At 44.4% G+C, this 15,925-nt stretch overlaps 1 protein-coding gene across 3 annotated transcripts in view; it reads left to right on the forward strand.

Moving 5' to 3' along the window:
- Positions 1 to 8,421: 8,421 nt before the first annotated feature.
- The window catches only part of LOC135527691 (regulator of G-protein signaling 20-like), a 90,189-nt gene continuing 82,685 nt past the window's right edge, over positions 8,422 to 15,925 (forward strand). For 2 of the 3 annotated variants that reach the window (XM_064956192.1, XM_064956194.1), the window contains exon 1: positions 8,776 to 8,920. The gene's annotated coding sequence lies outside the window, so the exon portion shown is untranslated. Of the gene's footprint in view, positions 8,592 to 8,775; positions 8,921 to 15,925 lie in introns of those variants that run through there. The other variant, XM_064956193.1, reaches the window with a different exon arrangement.

Genomic DNA, 15,925 nt, shown 5'->3' on the forward strand with positions numbered 1-15,925 from the left:
TGTTCCTGCTGGTGTCTCTGCTGGTGTTCCTGCTGGTGTCTCTGCTAGTGTTCCTGCTAGTGTTCCTGCTAGTGTTCCTGCTGGTGTCTCTGCTGGTGTCCCTGCTAGTGTTCCTGCTGGTGTCTCTGCTGGTGTTCCTGCTGGTGTTCCTGCTGGTGTTCCTGCTGGTGTTCCTGCTGGTGTTCCTGCTGGTGTCTCTGCTGGTGTTCCTGCTGGTGTTCCTGCTGGTGTTCCTGCTGGTGTCTCTGCTAGTGTTCCTGCTGGTGTTTCGAGCTCCAACTAGTAAATACTCCTCCTTTACACACAGACACACAGAGAGACAGACACAGAGAGAGAGAGACACACAGAGAGACAGACACACAGAGAGAGAGAGACACACAGAGAGACAGACACACAGAGAGACAGACACACAGAGAGACAGACACACAGAGAGACAGACACACACACAGACACACACACACACAGACACACACAGACACACACAGACACACACACAGACACACACACAGACACACAGGCACACAGGCACACACACAGACACACAGGCACACAAACAGACACACACAGACACACCCAGACACACAGACACACACAGACACACACACAGACACACAAACACACACACACTAAGTCCTGAAATTGCATCGTGAGTGAATTGAGGTGAATTGATTAACCCTGGGACTGTTTGCCTGGTTACTCTGACATGTGTATCTACCGGATGCCTGTGTCTGACACAGTGACACATTGGCTGGTGTGTTTGTGCGTATTTGTGTGTGTGCGTGGGGGGGGAGGGTATGTGTGATTGTGTGTTTGTGTGTGTTTGAGTGTGTGTGTGAGTGTTTGGTTATCTCTGATGGTTACAGACTCGGGGGGAGCCCAGAATCAACAGGAAGTCATTGATCTCCGGGCGGATGTATGGTGGGGTGGAGTACACGGGGTGATGAAAGGTTCTGATTGGATCGCTCCGCATGTGTATGTTTGGGTGTGCGTGTGTGTGTGTGCGTGAGGTGTGTGTGCGTGTTTGTGTGTGTGTGCATGTGCGTGTGTGTGAAGTGTGTGTGCGTGCGTGAGGTGTGTGTGACGTGTATGTGTGCATGCGTGTGTGCATGTGTGTGTGTTTGCGTGTGTGTGTGTGCATGCGTGTGTGGTGTGTGCGTACGAGGTGTTTGTGTGTGTGTGTGAGGTGTACGTGCGTATGTGCGTGTGTGGTGCGTGTGTGTGTGTGTGAGGTGTACATGCGTATGTGCGTGTGTGTGTGTGCGTGTGTGTGTGTGTGTGTGTGTGTGCGTGTGTGTGTGGTGCGTGTATGAGGTGTATGTGTGATGGAGACATCATATAGCTCGGAGGTAGCAGTGAATAACAGGTTGGCTCTGGAAGCTCTGGAAGCTCTGGTAGCTCTGTTAGCTCTGGAAGCTCTGGAAGCTCTGGAAGCTCTGGAAGGAAGCAGACCCAGGAGTCTTAATAACAGAGCCTTACATTTCTAAAATCAAATCAAATCAACGTTTATTGGTCGCCGGCTGGAAACAGTGACTAAGTTTCAGGGCAAGGTAATGGGTGGAGGCCGGCTAGTGATGGCTATTTGACATTCTGATCAGCCTTGGCTATTTCTCAGTCTCTCGGTCCCTGCGTTGATGCCACCTGTACTGACCTCGTCTTCTGGCTGGTAGCGGGGGTGAACAGGCCGTGGCTCAGGTGGCTGAGGTCACTGATGATCTTCTTGGCCTTCCTATGTCACCGGGTACTGTAGGGTACAGGAAATGTTTCCCCGGTGATGCGTTGCGCCACCTTCTGGAGAACCCTTAAGTTGCGGGCGGTGCAGTTGATACACCCTGTCTAAATCTGTACGACAGGATGCTCTCAATGGTGTATCTCTAGTAGTTCATGAGGGTTTTAGGTGCCAAGCCAAATATCTTCAGCCTACTGAGGTTGAAGAGGTGCTGTTTGTGTGAATGGACCATTTCAGCTGTTGACCATCTCCACTTTGACCCCGGTCGATGTAGATGGGGCCATTCTCTCTCTGCTGTCTCCTGTAGTCCACGATCAGCTCCTTCATTTTGTTGACGTTGAGGGAGAGGTTATTTCCCTGGCACCAGGGATCTCACCTCCTCCCTGCAGGCTGTCTCATCGTTGTTAGTAATCAGGCCTATCTCTATGGGGTCTTCAGCCAACTTGATGGTTGAGTTGGAGACATGTGTGGCTACGCAGTCATGGGTGAACAGGGGATACATAAGGGGACTAAACACGCACGCCTGAGGGACCCCTGTGTTGAAGATCAGTGAGGCGTAGGTGTTGCTGCCTACCATCACCACATGAGGTCCACAGTGATGAGCTTGGGCACTATGGTGTTGAAGGCTGTGCTGTAGTCAATGAATAGCATTCTTACATATGTATGTACACACAATACCACATAATGACAAAGCAAAAACACATTATTAGAAATGTTAGTATCAGGAATCAAGGTGAGACCCAGATGCTGTCGAAGTAACAATGTTTATTGTAACAGGGGTAGTCAAATGACAGGTCAAGGCAGGCAGGGGTCGATAATCCAGGGTAAGGCAAAGGTACCAAACAGCAGACGGACTCAGGGTCAGCGACGAGCAGAATTCAGTTATCCAGAGGTGGAGCAAAGGTACAGGACGGCAGGCAGAGAGGTCAGGCAAGTGGGTCAGGACAGGCAAAGGTCAAGAACCGGGAGGACGAGGAAAGAGAGGTTGGGAAACGATAGGAGCTGTCAGGAAAAACACTGGTTAGCTTGAACGAACCAGACGAACTGGCAACAAACAGATAGAGAACACAGGTATAAATACACAGGGGATAATAGGGAAGGAGGGGGGTGGAGACCTGGAGGGGGTGGAGACAATCACAAGGACATGTGAATCAGATCTGGGGGTGACAGTTAGCAAATGTGTAAAAACATAATACAACTGAAATATCACATTTACATAAATATTCAGACCCATTACTCAGTACTTTGTTGAAGCACCATTGGCAGCGATTACAGCCTCGAGTCTTTCTTGGGTATGACGATACAAGCTTTGCACACTTGTATTTGGAGAATTTCTCCTATTCTTCTCTGCAGATCCTCTCAAGCTCTGTCAGGTTGGATGGGGAGTGTCATGGCACAGATATTTTCTGGTCTCTCCAGAGATGTTCGATCAGGTTCAAGGACATTCAGAGACTTGTCCCGAAGCCACCTCTGCGTTGTCTTGCCTGTGTGCTTAGGGTCGCTGTCAAGTTCGAAGGTGTACCTTCATCCAGTCTGAGGTCCTGAGGTCTCTCTGTACTTTGCTCCATTTATCTTTCCCTCGATCCTGACTAATCTCCCAGTCCATGCCGCTGAAAAACGTCCCCACAGCATGATGCTGACACCACCATGACGCTTAGCTTTCACGCCAAAGAGTTCAATCTTGTCAGAGTCCTTTAGGTTCCTTTTGGCAAATGACAAGCGGCTGGCATGTGCCTTTTACAGAGGAGCGGCGACTCTACCATAAAGGCCTGATTGGTGGAAGGTTCCCCCATCTCCACAGAGGAACTCTTGAGGTCTGTCAGAGCGACCATCGGGTTCTTGGTCACCTCCCTGACCAAGGCCCTTCTCCCCCAATTGCTCAGTTTGGCCGGCCAACTGTAGGAAGAGTCTTGGTGGTTCCAAAATTGGTGGTTCTTGGGGGACCTTCAATGCTACAGAAATTGTTTGGTACCATTCCCCAGAACTGGTGCTTGGAGCTCTACGGACAATTCCTTTGACCTCATGGCTTGGTTTTTGCTCTGACATGCACTGTCAAATGTGGGGCCTTATATAGACAGGTGTGTGCCTTTCCAAATCATGTCCAATCAATGGAATTTACCACAGGTGGACTCCAGTCAAATTGTAGAAACATCTCAAGGATGATCAATGGAAACAGGAAGCACCTGAGCTCCATTTACAGTCTCATAGCAAAAGGCCTGAATAATTATGTAATAAGGTTTTATATTTTTTTTTTTTAATACATTTGCAAAAATGTCTAAAAACCTGTTTTCACTTTGTCATCATGGGGTATTGTGTGCAGGGGAAATGCAATTTTATCAAATTTAGAATAAGGCTGTAACTTAACAGCATGTGGAACAAGGTAAGGGATCTCGATACTTTCCGAATGCACAGGGGGTACAGGTATATACAGGGAGTACCTAGTCAATGTGAAGGGGTACATGTTAGTCGAGGTAATTGAGGTAATGTGTACATGTAGGTAGGGGTAAAGTGATTATGCATAGATAATAAACAGTGAGTAACAAGGGGTGGCGCGGGGGTTCAATAGAAATAGACCCGGTAGCCATTTGATTTGCTGTTCAGCACTCTTATGGCTTGGGGGTAGAAGCTGTTCAGGAGCCTTTTGGACCTAGACTTGGTGCTACGGGTATCACTCGTCGTGAGGTAGCAGAGAGAACAGTCTATGACTAGGCTGGCTGGAGTCTTTGGACATGTTTAGGGCCTTCCTCTGACACTGCCTGGTCTAGAGATCCTGGATGAACTGCAGAAATTTTGAGGGAACTAAGGACCCATGCCAAATCTTTTCAGTCTCTTGATGGGGAATTGGCGTTGTCGTGCTCTCTTCACAACTGTCTTGGTGTGTTTGGACACATGATGGTGACGTGGACACCAAGGAACTTGAAGCTCTTGACCTGCTCCACTACAGCCCCGTCAAAGAGAATAGGAAAGTGCTAAGCACTCCTTTTCCTGTAATCCATGATATTCTCCTTTGTCTTGATCATGTTGAGAGAGAGATTGTTGTGGCGGTAATACACCTAATTTATGAAAGTTGCCAATCGCAATATAAATTCAATAGAAGAAAAGGCCTAGAAGGAGGAGAGATAGGAGAGGAGGAGAGACTATAAACGATTCGGTTGAACATTTTATGTGTGGATTAATTTTCGGAGTAGAGGACCTTGTGCATTTCAGGTAAAATAGCAACTCAATGTTTATATCCCAGGACAAATTTACTAGCAACAGCAAGCTAGATAAATACGACAAATTAGCTAGCAAGTGCAAGCTAGCTAGCTAGCCAAATTGCCATAAATGTTTAATGCTTTCCGACCTGTCCCCAAATTAATATAATTGGTTCCGATTTAAAAAAATATTTTAACCTGTAGATTGCGTTTGGTGTGGGGGAACAAAATAAATGTATGCATGATGGTGCTCGCGCACAGATGGTTTGGGTTCTGTATCAGTCATGGAGACATTGAAAATGTCAGTGAAGAAACTTGCCAGTTGGTCAGAGAATTCTCTGAGTACACATCCTGGTAATCCTCCTGGCCCTGCGGCCTTGTGAATGTTGACCTGTTTAAAGAGCTTACTCACATCTGACACGGAGAGCGCACATAGAAATAATTTAGCTTGTCTGGTAGGTATGTCTCAGCTCACTGCTGGGCTTCCCTTTGTAAACTGTAATAGTTTGACGAGTGTCAGAGCCGGTGTAGTACGATTCGATCTTAGTCCTGTATTGAAGGTTCGTCGGAGGGCATAGCAGTATTTCTTATAAGCGTCCGGGTTAGATTCCTGCACCTTGAAACCGGCAGTTCTACCTATTAGCTCAGTGAAAATGTTGCCTGTAATCTATGGCTTCTGGTTGGGGTATGTACGTACGGTCACTGTGGGGACAACATCATTGATGCACTTATTGAGGAAGCCAGTGACTGATGTGTTAAACTCCTCAGTGCCATCGGATGAATCCCGGAACATATTCCAGTCTGTGCTGCAAAACAGTCCTGTAGTGTAGCATCTGCATCATCTGACCACTTCCGTATTGAGCGTGTCATTGGTACTTCCTGCTTTAGTTTTTTCTTGTAAGCAAGAATCAGGAGGATATAATTATGGTCAGATTTGCCAAATGGGGGGTGAGGGAAAGCTTTGTATGTGTTTCTGTGTGTGGAGTAAAGGTGATCTAGAGTTTTTTTCCCTCTGGTTGCACATGTGACATGCTGGTAGAAAAGAGGTAAAACGGATTTAAGTTTTCCTGCATTAGAGTCCCCGGCCACTAGGAGACATCAACTCTGCATGAGCATGTTCTTCTTTGCCTATGGAGTTACACAGCTCGTTGAGTGTGGTCTTAGCATTGGTTTGTGGTGGTAAATAGACAGCTGCGTAAAATAGAGATGAAAATTGTATTGGTATGTAGTATGTAGATAGTGAGGTCTACAGTTATCGTGAGATACTCTACCTCAGACGAGCAAAACCTTGAGACTTCTTTAATATTAGATTTCACCCATTATTGACAAATAGACACAAACCACCACCCATTGTCTTACTGAAAAGAAGCTGTTCTGTCCTTCCGATGCAAGGAAAACCCAGTCAACTTTATATTATCTCGTCGTTCAGCCACGACTGTGAAACATAAGATATTACAGTTTTTTTATGTTATGTTGGTAGGATCATCTCAAACGGAGCTTATCCAGTTTATTATCCAATGGTTTCACATTGACAAATAGGACAGATGGTAGAGGAGGGTCACCGAAGAATTCTCACATGGCAGCCGGATCTGCGTTTGCTGTATCGCCGTCTCTTCTTAATGCTAATGACGGTGATTTGGGCCTGGTCCGGTATCAGCAGTAAATACTTTGTGTCCGACTCGTTAAAGAAAAAATCTTGGTCCAGTTCGAGGTGAGTCATCGTTGTTCTGATATCAAGAAGACAGTGGCAGAAACATTATGTACAAAATAAGTTACGAATAATAAACACTGAAAATAGCACAATTGGTTAGAAGCGCGTAAAACATCAGGCATCCCCTACGATTTGTGTGTGTGTGTGTGTGTGTGTGTGTGTGTGTGTGTGTGTGTGTGTGTGTGTGTGTGTGTGTGTGTGTGTGTGTGTGTGTGTGTGTGTGTGTGTGTGTGTATGCGTGCGTCAGTGTCCGTGCATGTGTGTGCATGGCTGTGTCTGAATTCAGTCAGAAATAAATAAACTATTTTCCCATGCCATTCCATAGAACTTAAAATTAGTTTCGGTCAGATAAATTGCAACATATGTTATCCCAACATGTTCCAATCCTTTCAAACAACACATGATAGGTTATCCACAGCCTACAAGACAGGACGTTGAAATAAGCCTTATGGAATGAGGTTGTCACTTTGAGTTCTTTATGGATTCATCAAAGGATGCCCATGTAGGGAGTGGTATTTGGTTGCAGCATGAATGAGCAGACAATGGTTAGGTGACACGTCCCATCTCAGAGAGCTTTACTGACACCATGTGGACAAACAGCAGATCTCATGATATAAAAAACGTGACTGATTAAAAAAAAAGAGGAAACGTTCGTTTTGAATATGATATAACTACTATTCGAATCCCAACAACTATTTAGCGTCATTCAGTGCGCCAAATCCTAATCAATAAATTCATTAATCTATTTTCTAATTCCACATGCCCTCAGGCCTAGTGTTTGGGCCACCTAGTCTGAAAATGATCAAGATATTCTTTCAAGATAATTTTTGGTAGTTTATTTACATTTTATTGGTATGCAAATGTTCTCCGACAAACCAGACCAAATATAATAGGCATAAAGAGATATTTTGACTCGCCAGCGGTCGTAACCATATCTTCATTAGGTTTTTGTTGGTGTCTGGCGCCGCTCGCTGGACAGATCCACGGCAGTAACACGAGCACATAGGGAAGAGAATTACAGCCATTGACAACACGGCACAGCATGGTATGTTCCTTAAGTAATTTAACGTTTTATCAGCAGTGACCCAGTGGAAGGAGCCTACCACGACTGGAAATATGGAACACGAAGTGACTTATATGAATTGTGTTGTGGCGGAAGTAACCTAACACGATTTGAAGTATTGTACAGGAAGTGACTTATATGAATTGCATTGTGTGAAGAGAGATAACTTGTTGTTAAAGTTGTGTGAGTGTGAAACAACAGTTTCTTTGAATTAAGTAGTTTAAAAAATTCATCAATGAGGTTAAGTTCATTAGGAATAAATAATCAAATCATAGCAGGTAATTTAAAAACTAAAAAGGCAAAGTTACCGTTATAGTCTCTAGGTTATAAGAGCTACTCCTGGGGTTACCTCATGTAAACAAACAATATCATGATGATAATAATGAGTATTATTATTAGTAGTACCATTATGTCATTACAATGTTATTTTTGTTTCAATTTTAGTTTACCTGTTGATAAAGATCGGGAGGGAAAAAAGAGGATGATAATGGGGACGTTGACGAAGATGATTATGTACTCAATCAAGTTAGTTGACCTCAGTCAATTATCTTCCTGTATGCTTTAATTGTTATGACTTAACAGTAGCACATAAAGAAGTTAAGGTTTATAACAAATGCCAGCTATACTGAGGAAGATCCGTTCCTTGGTGAACATCTCTGTCTGTCTGTGTCAGGAGCACCGTACGGCTCCACGCATGCGCCGTGCAGCCTCCGTTCGCGTCGGTAAGGGTGTCGAGCCCAGCTCGCGCTGGAATACGGCAACAGCGAATATATACAGTATTTTTTTTTTTACACATATACATATATATATATATAAATAAAACACATTAAAAGAAACGGATGTGCCTCCGAAAACGAAACGGATACCGTCCACCTGATCATTTTAATGCAAAAAATTGTAAGTATTATTAAATAATAGCCATGTCAAGTAAATTGTTTTTGAGTTTGCCAGTCAATGGTGGGTTTTTCCCATTTTGAAAAAAAGGTCCGTGATTCCTAGGCTACTGCTGAAGAGAAAAGGGTTGTCTTGAAGAAACAAACCCTGTAACGGTCCCCCCCCCCCTCCGTCTCCCGTCCCCCCCACCCCCAAAAAGCCCTGTAAAACAACATTTAGTATTTGGATCATGTTTTCGACAACACGGAATACAGCTTTCCTGGAAATAGAGTAACGATATGTCTTTCGATACAAAACCCACTGTGCGTCTCATTCGACACTGAGGAAGAGAGGTTAGGAAATAATGCTACTGCCGCTTTATTTTTCTGTCGCTTGTTTCGCTGCTTCATTTCTGTTAGTAGTAGGTCTGCTCTGCTCTGGATCCATATTAGTACAATATACAATATGGAGATGTCAGTCTGTTCAATTTTGCTCGGCAATGATTTCTCTCTCGGTACCACTGATATGATGTATTTGTCTTCTTTATGACGAGCGTAAACATGTGCACAGCCTGCTAACAGTAATATTGAAAGCAGATCATTTGAGCAGCCAAGTTGGATGTTTCCTTGGTTGCTGGTTTGCTATATGTAAACCCCACAGGAGCGGAAGAAGGAATCCGACGGGGGGTATAGTGCAAACGGGTTTTTTGTATTTGTCACGTTTCGTACATTTTGTTGCGTGACATCTGTCAGTTCTCCTCACGCAATATAATAGGCTACGAGAGAGTGAGGTTTTGTGATTTTGTTCTACGCTAAAATCGTGATGCTCTTCTCAACCTAGCCAAACTTGTAGGCTACATATCGGTGGTTAGTCTTATGGGTTAGTGTCCTTTAGTGTTTGATATGTAGCCTACCGGTAGTGTGTGTGTGTGTGTGTGTGTGTGTGTGTGTGTGGGGAGGGGGGGGGTCTAGGAAGTGCAAATTGAAAAGATCATCATTGTCCGTTAGGAAGTTTGTTTTGTCAGATATCCTATTGATGGGCCTAGATACCATCTGTGTTGCAGGTAACAGAAATAATAGTATTTTTACCGGTAACGGAAATAGTAGTCTTTTAACCGGTAACAGAAATAATAGTCTTTTAACCCTCATATTGTTCGTTTAGCCGCGTGTGAATCATTTATGAGGAGGATATGTGACTGTCTGCCTACACCTTTCCTCCCAAACTCGTCGTGTAGTAAAGCGCGTTCGTGACTCATGCACGAGACGTTCGATTGAATGAATTTGTTGTGAGCGGCGCCCGGTAAGCGCGTCCCCGTGGAGCGGATGAAGGTGAGGGATGCGGGGCACCGGTGTCGCGTGGCGGCGAAGCGCTTTGAAACATGTTCGTGCTTACCAGTCTCCCGAGGACGCGCTTCTGGGGGGGGGGGGGGGGGTTGCGATGAAAACATCTTTAATAAGTCAGTCAAAGTCCATCTACATGTTATAGTTCATTTTTTATGACTGAAATGTCTGATAGGAGTTTGCTACACATGAATAATAACAGAAATCAAGAGTTACCTAAAGCCTTTTCCGTTATTTTTGACAGATTGCTCTCTCACCGAGGATTCTATTGTAGGTTGGTGAGAAAAGAGCAACAGAGAGAGAGAGAGAGAGAGAGAGAGCAGCAGAAACATCTGGCATGAGATGATATGCTAACATATGTTAACATATGACATGAACATGGAGGATATTTTAGGGAAATTGATAGACTCAGATAAGCACAAAAAGCTTATTTCTCTAAAATTGTATGAACGCATTTAATTACATCCCTGTTAGTGAGCATTTCTCTTTTGCCAAGATAATCCATCCAATTGGCAGGTGGGGCATAACAAGGAGCTGATTAAACAGCATGAACATTACACAGGTGCACCTTGTGCTGGGGACAATAAGTGTGCAGTTTTATCACGCAACACAATGCCACAGGTGTCTCAAGTTTTGAGGGAGCGTGCAATTGGCTTGCTGAATTCAGGAATGTCCACCAGAGCTGTTGCCAGAGAATTTAAGGTTAATTTCTCTACCATCAGACGTCATTTTATAGAATTTGGCAGTACGTCCAACCAGCCTCACACCTGTAGACCACGTGTAACCACGGCCAGCCCAGGACCTCCACATCCGGCTTCTTCACCTGCAGGATCGTCTGAGACCAGCCACCCGGACAGATGATGGAACTGTCAGAAACCGTCTCAGGGAAGCTAATCTGCGTGCTCGTCATCCTCGCCAGGGTCTTGACTTGACTGCAGTTCGGCGTCGTGAACCGACTTCAGTGAGCAACAGATGGCAGACAGGGTGTATAGCGTGGTGTGGGTGAACGGTTTGCTGATGTCACCGTTGTGAACAGAGTGCCACGTGGCAGTGGGGTATAAGCTATGGACAACGAACACAATTGCATTTTATCGATGGCAATTTGAATGCACAGAGATACCGTGACGAGATCCCGAGGCCCATTGTCGTGCCTTTCATCCACCGCCATCACCTCATGTTTCAGCATGATAATGCCCCATGTCGCAATCTGTGCACAATTCCTGGATGCTGAAAATGGCCCAGTTTTTCCATGGCCTGCATACTCACTAGATATGTCTCCCATTGAGCATGTTTGGGATGCTCTGGATCAACGTGTACGACAGCGTGTTCCAGTTCCCGCCAATATCCAGCAACTTCTCACAGCCATTGAAGAGGAGTGGGACAACATTCCACAGGCCACCAATCAACAGCCTGATCAACTCTATGGAGTTAGAGATGCAGACTGGTTTTCTAATCCATGTCCCAACCTTTTTTAAAGGTACCTGTGACCAACTGATGCATATCTGTATTCCCAGTCATGTGAAATCCATAGATTAGGGCCTAATGAATGTATTTCAATTGACTGATTTCCTCGCATGGACTGCAACATGTTGCAGTTGCATGTTCCGTTTCTAGTGTAGATAAAGGCCCAAATGGAACACTATTTCCTATACAGTGCACTACTACCCATAGGGCTCTGGTTAATAGTAGTGCACTATGTAGGGAATACGGTGCTATTTGGGATGCGGAAAAGTATTTATCTGATACTAAGTGGTGTCGGAAGTATCTTCCACTTCTAAAAGGGGCAGTGAGGGAAATGAAAGGCTTAACTATAGACTACTATTACTGCAACAAGATACATCTGGTGTTTAGTTTCCTCAGTCCAAGAGAATAGAAGGAGGAAGGAAGGCTAGATCCACTAGAGAATAGAATGAGGAAGGGAGGCTAGATCCACTAGAGAATAGAAGGAGGAAGGGAGGCTAGATCCACTAGAGAATAGAAGGAGGAAGGAAGGCTAGATCCACTAGAGAATAGAAGGAGGAAGGAAGGCTAGATCCACTAGAGAATAGAAGGAGGATGGAAGGCTAGATCCACTAGAGAATAGAAGGAAGGAAGGCTAGATCCACTAGAGAATAGAAGGAGGAAGGAAGGCTAGATCTACTTGTGAATAGAAGGAGGAAGGAAGGCTAGATACATTATACCTCTGTCAGTACCCTATACCTCTGTCAGTACACTATACCTCTGTCAGTACCCTATACCTCTGTCAGTACCCTAAACCTCTGTCAGTACCCTATACCTCTGTCAGTACCCTAAACCTCTGTCAGTACCCTAGACCTCTGTCAGTACCCTAAACCTCTGTCAGTACCCTATACCTCTGTCAGTACCCTATACCTCTGTCAGTACCCTATACCTCTGTCAGTACACTATACCTCTGTCAGTACACTATACCTCTGTCAGTACCCTAAACCTCTGTTAGTACACTATACCTCTGTCAGTACCCTATACCTCTGTCAGTACCCTAAACCTCTGTCAGTACACTATACCTCTGTCAGTACCCTAAACCTCTGTCAGTACACTATACCTCTGTCAGTACACTATACCTCTGTCAGTACACTATACCTCTGTCAGTACCCTAAACCTCTGTCAGTGCCCTATACCTCTGTTAGTACACTAAAGCTCTATACCTCTGTCAGTACCCTAAACCTCTGTTAGTACACTAAAGCTCTATACCTCTGTCAGTACACTATACCTCTGTTAGTACACTAAAGCTCTATACCTCTGTCAGTACCCTAAACCTCTGTTAGTACACTAAAGCTCTATACCTCTGTCAGTACCCTAAACCTCTGTTAGTACACTAAAGCTCTATACCTCTGTCAGTACACTATACCTCTGTCAGTACACTATACCTCTGTCAGTGCCCTAAACCTGTCAGTACCCTATACCTCTGTCAGTACCCTATACCTCTGTCAGTACACTATACCTCTGTCAGTACCCTAAACCTCTGTCAGTACCCTAGACCTCTGTCAGTGCCCTAAACCTCTGTTAGTACACTAAAGCTCTATACCTCTGTCAGTACACTATACCTCTGTCAGTACACTATACCTCTGTCAGTACCCTAAACCTCTGTCAGTACCCTATACCTCTGTCAGTACCCTATACCTCTGTCAGTGCCCTAAACCTCTGTTAGTACACTAAAGCTCTATACCTCTGTCAGTACACTATACCTCTGTCAGTACCCTATACCTCTGTCAGTGCCCTAAACCTCTGTCAGTACACTATACCCGTGTCAGTACATTGTAAATCAGAGAGAAACAGGATATGATGAGACAGGGCGCCCTCCTTCAGAGGAAGTATGTGACTCATTCATGTCACTCTGCAGAAAGATATCTTGCTCTGTTCTCCTATCGTCAGGCCACATCCTCAGCCTCTGTCTAAACCTTACTATTGTCTAGATTTGGTGCCTGTCTGTCTCAGTCAGACTGTAGGGTAGAGATGGTGCCTGTCTGTCTCAGTCTGACTGTAGGGTAGAGATGGTGCCTGTCTGTCTCAGTCTGACTGTAGGGTAGAGATGGTGCCTGTCTGTCTCAGTCAGACTGTAGGGCAGAGATGGTGCCTGTCTGTCTCATTTAGACTGTAGGGTAGATATGGTGCCTGTCTGTCTCAGTCAGACTGTAGGGCAGAGATGGTGCCTGTCTGTCTCAGTCTGACTGTAGGGTAGAGATGGTGCCTGTCTGTCTCAGTCAGACTGTAGGGTAGATATGGTGCCTGTCTGTCTCAGTCAGACTGTAGGGCAGAGATGGTGCCTGTCTGTCTCAGTCTGACTGTAGGGCAGAGATGGTGCCTGTCTGTCTCAGTCAGACTGTAGGGTAGAGATGGTGCCTGTCTGTCTCAGTCAGACTGTAGGGTAGAGATGTTGCCTGTCTCAGTCTGACTGTAGGGTAGAGATGGTGCCTGTCTGTCTCAGTCTGACTGTAGGGTAGAGATGGTGCCTGTCTGTCTCAGTCAGACTGTAGGGTAGAGATGGTGCCTGTCTGTCTCAGTCAGACTGTAGGGTAGAGATGGTGCCTGTCTGTCTCAGTCAGACTGTAGGGTAGAGATGGTGCCTGTCTGGCTCAGTCAGACTGTAGGGTAGAGATGGTGCCTCTGTCTCAGTCAGACTGTAGGGTAGAGATGGTGCCTGTCTGTCTCAGTCAGACTGTAGGGTAGAGATGGTGCCTGTCTGTCTCAGTCAGACTGTAGGGTAGAGATGGTGCCTGTCTGGCTCAGTCTGACTGTAGGGTAGAGATGGTGCCTCTGTCTCAGTCAGACTGTAGGGTAGAGATGGTGCCTGTCTGTCTCAGTCAGACTGACTGACTCTCTTCCTCCACTCTATTCCTCTGTTCTCTCTTCCTCCATCTGTCTGACACTATAATCCTCTGTTCTCTCTTTCTCCATCTGTCTGCCACTATTCTTCTTTTTTGGGGGGTTCCCCTTTCCCTTTCTCCCTCTCCTGTTCTTCGGTTTCTTAAAGGGGAAGAAGGGACATAGAGCAGAGTCCTTTTGATCTTTATCCTCACCCGCCACCTCAGGTCTGAGCCCTACCCGATATCCGACATCAGGGACAGACGGTTGGATTGTTGGTAATTACCCAAACATGGGTTCATTTCAACCATCAGTTTGGTATTTTGTTACTCTCAGAGCTGGGTTGTACTATCAGCTGGGTCATTTTTTAAAATGTAATCCTTAGGTTATTTCCAGGAGGCGTGGCTTATCAGGGGGAATGACTTTCAGCTAGCTCTTAGTGGTCACCCGTGAGAGTAAATGTCATTCCTGTTAATTACGTACTGCAAAATTCTAATGTTTTTCTTTGACACATTCTGTTATATTAATGTTATTTATTACATGCGGTAGTATCATAATTATAACAACTAATTGTATCCCAACAATGGGATTTATGTTGGCTTTTAGAGAACATATACATATTTACATTTTAGAGAACATATACATATTTATGTTTTAGAGAACATATATATTTTTACATTTTAGAGAGCATATACATATTTACGTTTTAGAGAACATATACATATTTACATTTTAGAGAACATATACATATTTACGTTTTAGAAAACATATATATATTTACATTTTAGAGAACATATACATATTTACGTTTTAGAAAACATATGCATATTTACGTTTTAGAGAACATATACATATTTATGTTTTAGAGAACATATACATATTTACGTTTTAGAGAACATATATATATTTACGTTTTAGAGAACATATACATATTTACGTTTTAGAGAACATATACATATTTATGTTTTAGAGAACATATACAGTGCCTTGCGAAAGTATTCGGCCCCCTTGAACTTTGCGACCTTTTGCCACATTTCAGGCTTCAAACATAAAGATATAAAACTGTATTTTTTTGTGAAGAATCAACAACAAGTGGGACACAATCATGAAGTGGAACGAAATTTATTGGATATTTCAAACTTTTTTACCAAATCAAAAACTGAAAAATTGGCCGTGCAAAATTATTCAGCCCCCTTAAGTTAATACTTTGTAGCGCCACCTTTTGCTGCGATTACAGCTGTAAGTCACTTAGGGTATGTCTCTATCAGTTTTGCACATCGAGAGAATGAAATTTTTTCCCATTCCTCCTTGCAAAACAGCTCGAGCTCAGTGAGGTTGGATGGAGAGCATTTGTGAACAACAATTTCAGTTCTTTCCACAGATTCTCGATTGGATTCAGGTCTGGACTTTGACTTGGCCATTCTAACACCTGGATATGTTTATTTTTTAACCATTCCATTGTAGATTTTGCTTTATGTTTTGGATCATTGTCTTGTTTGAAGACAAATCTCTGTCCCAGTCTCAGGTCTTTTGCAGACTCCATCAGGTTTTCTTCCAGAATGGTCCTGTATTTGGCTCCATCCATCTTCCCATCAATTTTAACCATCTTCCCTGTCCCTGCTGAAGAAAAGCAGGCCCAAACCATGATGCTGCCACCACCATGTTTGACAGTGGAGATGGTGTGTTCAGGGTGATGAG

Source organism: Oncorhynchus masou, chromosome 33, assembly GCF_036934945.1.
Source record: "Oncorhynchus masou masou isolate Uvic2021 chromosome 33, UVic_Omas_1.1, whole genome shotgun sequence".
Taxonomy (NCBI): Eukaryota; Metazoa; Chordata; class Actinopteri; order Salmoniformes; family Salmonidae; genus Oncorhynchus; species Oncorhynchus masou.